This window comes from Anopheles bellator, chromosome 1 (genome assembly GCF_943735745.2).
Source record: "Anopheles bellator chromosome 1, idAnoBellAS_SP24_06.2, whole genome shotgun sequence".
In the NCBI taxonomy this organism is placed as follows: domain Eukaryota; kingdom Metazoa; phylum Arthropoda; class Insecta; order Diptera; family Culicidae; genus Anopheles; species Anopheles bellator.
In genome coordinates this window covers 15,418,666-15,425,322 of record NC_071285.1, presented here as the reverse complement: position 1 = coordinate 15,425,322, position 6,657 = coordinate 15,418,666, and positions in this window count along the sequence as shown.

Here is a 6,657-nt window from a genome sequence, read left to right as displayed (position 1 = left end):
GTGGTGGCTGGGCCAGCAAAAAAATGGCCGAACGCCCCAGAAGACGGACCCGCCACAGAGGCCTGTCACAGAGCGAGACACATCATCTGCACGTTGGTCGATTTATAACGATTTTCCTTTTTTCTGCTTCTGCTTCTGCGACAAGGACTGTCGTCCGTTTTCCGCCCCGTCCTCGGTAGGCCGGCGACCGCTTTCCCCGGGTTGGGGCGCGCTTGGCTCATCAATTTTGACTCACCCGAATGGGCGACTGATGGGGCTGTGATTCGCGGGCGCGTCTGGGTCCCTTGAAGGTGACGAGGACGAAGAAAAATTACTCACTCACTTGCCGGGCAGAAGGAGCAAAAAAAACGGCTACAGGAGTCGAGTCCGCCAGCTGGCCTCGGAAAGGGCGGGACGGAACCAGGCGAGTGGATGACAATCGTGAAATAATAATAATCAATCAGGAAATATTAGAACGTCGTTCACGCCACGTCTGCGCCGCACGCACTCCGGACTCCTCTGGCGCTGGGACGGTCTTCGGGGAAGCGGTCCCAAGGTTCCCTTCGGAGGCACCGACTTTCGCTGCGCTACTCGGGGTCGACAAAGACATCACCGGCAGGATGTGTGCTGGTGCCGGAAGGAGCACCAGGATTAATAAATAAGCACCCGCTGCTAACCGCACCAAGACCAAGGCCGAGGCGCCTAATCTGCTGTCAGCTATCGATGCTTCGAACGACGCCCGCCCGAGTTGTGGCTAATGAAATTTTAATATTTGTCTCCTTCCGGATCCGGCACGACACTGAAATCTCGGTTCCCGGCAGGTAGTGCCGGAGGACAAAGTGCAAATTAATTGTCTAACCGAACGCGAATCCATAGCCAAAGTCCCAAAGTAATGCTCGCGTTTGGGGCGGGAAAACTTTCACCCCCGGGTGCCATTACCTGGAGGTGGGACAAAATTAAAAGACATCACGGCCCCGGCATGGCCACCGTTCGAGTTTACGATTTTCGATCTTCGACGGATCCACCGGAGTAACGGATCCCTCCTCGGAAAACCAAAACCCTCTACACCTTAATCGATATCCTAACTCCGGCTAAGGCGAAGCACCTTCAGGTTCGAGGTGTCCCCGTTTGGATCCCCGTTTGGTCCATCGTCATTCGGAGGCGCACACACAGCAAACAGGACCGTATGTCCGTGATATTTGAAGAGCTAATGAGTCGCTTGTTCAAGAGGGACAAAAAACCCACAAGGACCCCCGACCATCGGGCTCGAGGCAAAAAAACCCGCCACCTGGCAATCGTTGCTGGACCGGTGGACCTGCGAGGACGACACCGGAGGTTCCGGAACCGGAGGTTTTATTATTTGCTAATATACACCTGGACAACCCGTCACCCGTCCGACCGGACGGTGTCCGATGGGATAACCGGGAAGTCTCCGGCCGTGGGTCCGCCACGGTTCAGCAAAGCAAACACCGGCGACACCGAAAGACAGCGACGGCGGTCCCAAAAGCTGCTGTCCGGTGCCCCAAGCCGCGAAGGTATCCTTCGTCCCCCCCGGGAGGAGACTGGATCGGGGGGCTTCATCGCCACACGACAGCAAGGACAAGTTTTTCCTCGCAACACAAACATACACGACGCAGCACGTGAAGATGCGGTTCCGTGCGGTGGCGGTCGCGGTGCCGAGGCGGACATAAATCAATATCCTTTCCGGCCAGCGGGGACGTGTGTGCGTTCGTTTACGCTCCGGCGAACCGAATCTGCCGAAAGTGTTCTCCGGGGCCGAAAATAGCACACCAAAAGCGCCACGGCGTACGAATCACCTGCCAAATCAATCCGTCGGAACCCGGCTGGCCGGTCCGTGGTTTGATGGGGGGACCAGGGATCAGGACGAGCAACAAAAGTGCCGAATGTCGATCGTACCGAACGCATCCACTAATCCTTCGCGGATCCGTCCGGAACGTCCTTTCCGGGCGTTCCGGCGAATGAAACGTTTTCTCATCTCAGGATTTGTTGGCAGTGGCCAACTTCAATCCCCGGAGCACGTACCAAAACTTCAACGTGAAGTGACTCACACCGGACGCTGAAGTTCGCTCGGAGACGAGTGTCCCGGAAAACCCCGCCCCCCCGCGACTGGACACGAATTGTCCACCGACGGTGACGGCGGCAGAGCGATCGCGTCAGGCAATAAATAGAAAATGAAGATTGAATAATAAAATGCTGTTTGCCGTGATGAATAATTTGTGGGTCACTGAATGGTTCCATCCATCCGTCCGTCCAATCGGCCGCGCCAAAAAGGATTTTTATTGGCAGCACAACCCCAGCACCGCACGCCCTTTCTAATCCCGTGAACTCGGCAGTCCTGGCGTTCGATCGGTTCGTGCCGGCTTGGCCAGCAAGTTTTTCTGGTGGATTCCGTCGTTCGCGGTGCTACTTCGAAAAGTGAAAGCCAGTTCGAGCCCCAATACTCTGCTATTGAGCTTTTGCCAACGGTTGGAACTACACTCCACCATTACGTAGGCAAAAAGAAACGAAAATTTGGCGAACCTTCTTACCACCCACGGGCACCGATGCCAATTGAAAGCGTAAGTAAGCGCTTGGATGAATATTTAAAAAACAACCGACACCGCAGGATGCCCCGTTGGAAAATGGCCCCGATTATCTTCACGCCCTGCGCCAGGCCAGCTCCAAAGGGGACGCTCCGGTGTCTGCGACAAGTTTCGTTGAACGTCTGTCCGTTCGGATTGGCACTACCTCAAGGATCAGTGTTTTGAGCCGCGCGGCGCTTTAAAGCCGGGAGAGAGAACCGAGAGGAGGCCGCCAGGATGGTGTAAACTTGTTCCAACAAACAAACTTTCACCGGTTCGCGTTGCGTCTCCAACGTGGCACGTGATAATATATTTACAAGGTCGGGCCCGGGACATGCCGGAATCGGAGACACGTACAATTTTAAATTTCTCACTCACTGCGGCCTCATGAAAGGACCTTTTGCGGAGGATCGGAGGAAAAAAGAAGGAAACGTCCGTGCAAGCAGCATCAACCATTCAATTGGCCTTCACAGTGAGCTCGCCTCGTCCCAGTCGGTGACACTTTTTTGCTCAGCTTATGAATAAGAAACCAGCAGAACTTTGCGTTAGGTGCTGTGGTTTGAAATCCTGTAAGTACCTTAAATTTGCAACAGTGAACCTTTAATTTTATTCCAAGATGCTTGAAGCTTCTGCTCAACATGTGCCCTCCCCAAATTAAGCGAAACTACATTATTTTTTGTATTGTTTTATGTAATTTTCATACTTGTAGATGTAATTTATTTTGGAATAATTTTGAAAAAACTTAGAGCGAAGTTTTCGCATTGTTCTAAAATTGGTTGTCTGACTGTACTAAAATTTAAAAATCCCGGACAACAACCGATGGTCACATTCACTTGCCACTAGGTGGCGCTAGTTATGGAGTGTTAGCCGGGACACCCAATGGCTTCATTGTAGAGGTCGCTGCTATCGGAAAGGCAACAACAATTGAAATTTTGAATTTTGGCCAGTATTGAAGACAATCGTTACTCAATGAATGCTAAACCTTAACATTAACTTCTTAACTCTGTCAAATCGATCGCAGCCATATCTGCTAAAACTTTACACCATATGGAAAATTGAATTGCTACGACAAAGTTGCGACAAATAATGCCGAAACCTTGTCCTTGTTCGGATAAGCCCGGTAATCGATGGTACAGCTTGTGCGTCCCCGCGAACCAGTTCTGGTACTAATTTATAACAAATTTTTCATCCACTCGGAAATTTGTAGCTTTTTGGCATCGAGCACCAGGCACGGCACGGGTAAAAAAAAGGTCACACATCGAAACAAGCTTCATATTTCACGCAAATAAATGCCCTTTCTCTGATCCCCGACAATAGGCCCCGCCGTGCGTACGAAGCCAAGCAAATCAAAAACTCGGAAAAGGAAGGGAGCGAGCAGAGCAAGAAAAAACAAGAAAAAACATGTCGACAGAAACGCCGGAAGAAAATGGGGAAAAAGAAATGGAAAGCCAAGGCGGAAGGATGAGTGACAAAACGCGCGTTACAGAATCGCAATTGATACCGTACAGAATGGGTGAGAAGAGTAAGACAATCAAGAAGAAGAAAAAAACGAGGAAGTAACCGAAGGGAGATGAAGCGGAAGAAATGTCCTAACACCGCAGCGCACACGCACACACAGGGAACGGGCACGGAAACCGGAAAACAGCCAGCGGCAAAACCACGGACAGAAACGGTCGAAAATTATGCCCGAAAGGACCCTCAGGACACACGGTGAGGCGCAACCGAAAGAGACAACTCACGGTGGCCAGCGAGCGTGGTGTGTGACCGTTTGTGTGCCGAACGCGCTGGGAAAAGGCTTAAAAGTCCCGCCGAGGCTCCTCACTTCTCACTGAACCCTTTATTTTTTAAATAGTTTCCCTTCTGCCCTGAGGCACCGGGTAGACAGACGGCGGTGCCCAGTTAAGGAGACCTACGTCGATGATTGAAGCTTCCTTACACATTCACTTCGGCCAACTCCGTTGGCTCGCGGCTCTCGGAAGCCTTCCCTAAGCCTTCACCAGTGAAGGGGTTGGTCAGTCTTGCCGGGCTGGCTGGCTGGTCATTGACCATCGGTTGGCCGAACGGCTTACAAGTGATTTAATGCGGTCAGTCCACCTCGACTGCTCTCGTTTTTATGGACCTCCTAATGGCCATGTTGCAGGCGATAAAAATTTGTCCCGATTTTGTCAACGGCAGCTAGGGTCCGAGAAGCCGTCCATTTTGAGCGTCATGCATGTTATTAGCCGGTTATCAGCGATGACCGTTTAATTGAGGACCGTCGAGTGAGCGGGACCCGAACAAGGGCCACCGGGGTCCTTCGGGAAACGATCCTTTAAAAATATTGTGCGTCTACGCCTGCGAATGAATATGTTGCAATTTGCGATTTAATGCGACATTAAAACCGATCATTCGATTGATTTATTCCCGGTGGCCCAACCTTCTTTTAGAAGGAAAAGAATGCCTTCGGTGCATTTCGGCGCATGGAGGCACTTCCGAAACCGTTGGCATCCTTTTTCCGTTGCGGGTAGGGCTGAGAAAATCCTTCGCTGCTTCCGATCGGCGAAGGCGAACGCTTCTTGCGAAATGAACCATTTTATGGCGCATGCATAACTTACTCTCGGCTCATCATCTTCTTCCCTCGAAGCGGCGCCCTTTTGCGAACCCTAACCGCCACCCAACAAAGAAAAAGGGATCGGAACCCGGTTAAGAAAGTTCGGGCTCCGGAGCAAACGCACATTTGATACATTTCGATCACATTTCACCGGCAGCACCGGAAGGAGACAGAAAGGGCGGCGGGGCACGCCCGAAGATCCTTTCGAGCGGTTCTCACCGCGCACCGCGGCTTTCCAATCGATTCCGTAACGTTGAGCCCTCACTCGCGAGCCCGGATTGCCAAAGTGTAGCCAATCCTTAAAGACGGCCCGGACGGCCTCCGGACGGAAATTTAACGGTAAATCACGGACGGGCACGGACGAAATCGGTTAACACAGATTTATGTGAGCCAAACGGCTGGTGGCCCCGTTTTGTGAAGAGGCCAACAACGCATGCAGAGCGCGAATAGTAAATTGCACCCAATTGTGCCATGGTGAGAGGGTCCGCCTTTGATTTGAGGAGTCCCCGGTCGAGTCCTCGCTTTCGTTCGCTACCTTTGCACATTAATTGGTGTTTATGCGGCAATAAATCTGAGCGCGGATCTATGCGTTCCGACCGGATTCCGGAAGTCCTTTCACCGGGTGCTTCCCACACATCCTCCGTGGCGGGCCACTTTCCGGGCGAATTTTCCCACCTAATCTAATTTACATTTTCCTAGCTCCGGAGCGCTGCATTGCCCTGAAAGGGTCCCAATCACACGGTTATTTGTATGCGCAGCTGCAGTCGATCAACAGAAAATAACATCCCGTCCGAACAGGCTGCGTCGGAATGCAACAGAGGGTGGCCACAACCTCACCACCCTCGCACCAAAAAGCTGACGTCCAATCGGAAAATAACGACACACGACGCTTCAGTTTTTTTTATTGCTGATCATTTAATCGATAAGCGCCTGCGCATTGCGTTACTTTTGCGGTCCCCCGAAGGACCTCTGTCGCGTGGTCCCCTGAGCGTCGTAATTGTTGCATGAAAAAGTGCACTTTCATCGTTTGTGTTCCAGGAGGTGCTGGCGGAGGTGGAGTCACGCGGACACCCCATAAGCCACGCCACATAATTTAATAACACTTAGTCGCATTCCAGCGGCCAAAGGACCACACCATCTGAGGACACTTTTTGCATGGGTGCACCGTTTGATGACACGTTGATGGCAGAGTCCTCCGAGAGAGAGAGGTCCTTGAGGGGGCGCACGCGCATACCGCAACCACGCACCGGGGTTCATCATCATCATCATTAATAACAGCGCGGAGCGGTCCGTAATCATAAAATTGGGTCCACTCCATTATTGTCACACGGTCGGCGGTCGGAAAACGGCCAAAACGGTGACCGCAGCAAAAGTTATTTATTCAAAGTGTCCTCGGCTCCCGGCACGCGAAGGGTCACAAAATTAACGATCGGCGCGGTCATTCCCGGACGGCCCGAACCAAACGGGGGTTAGGTAAATAATGGTTCACGCTCACGGTTCGCTCCT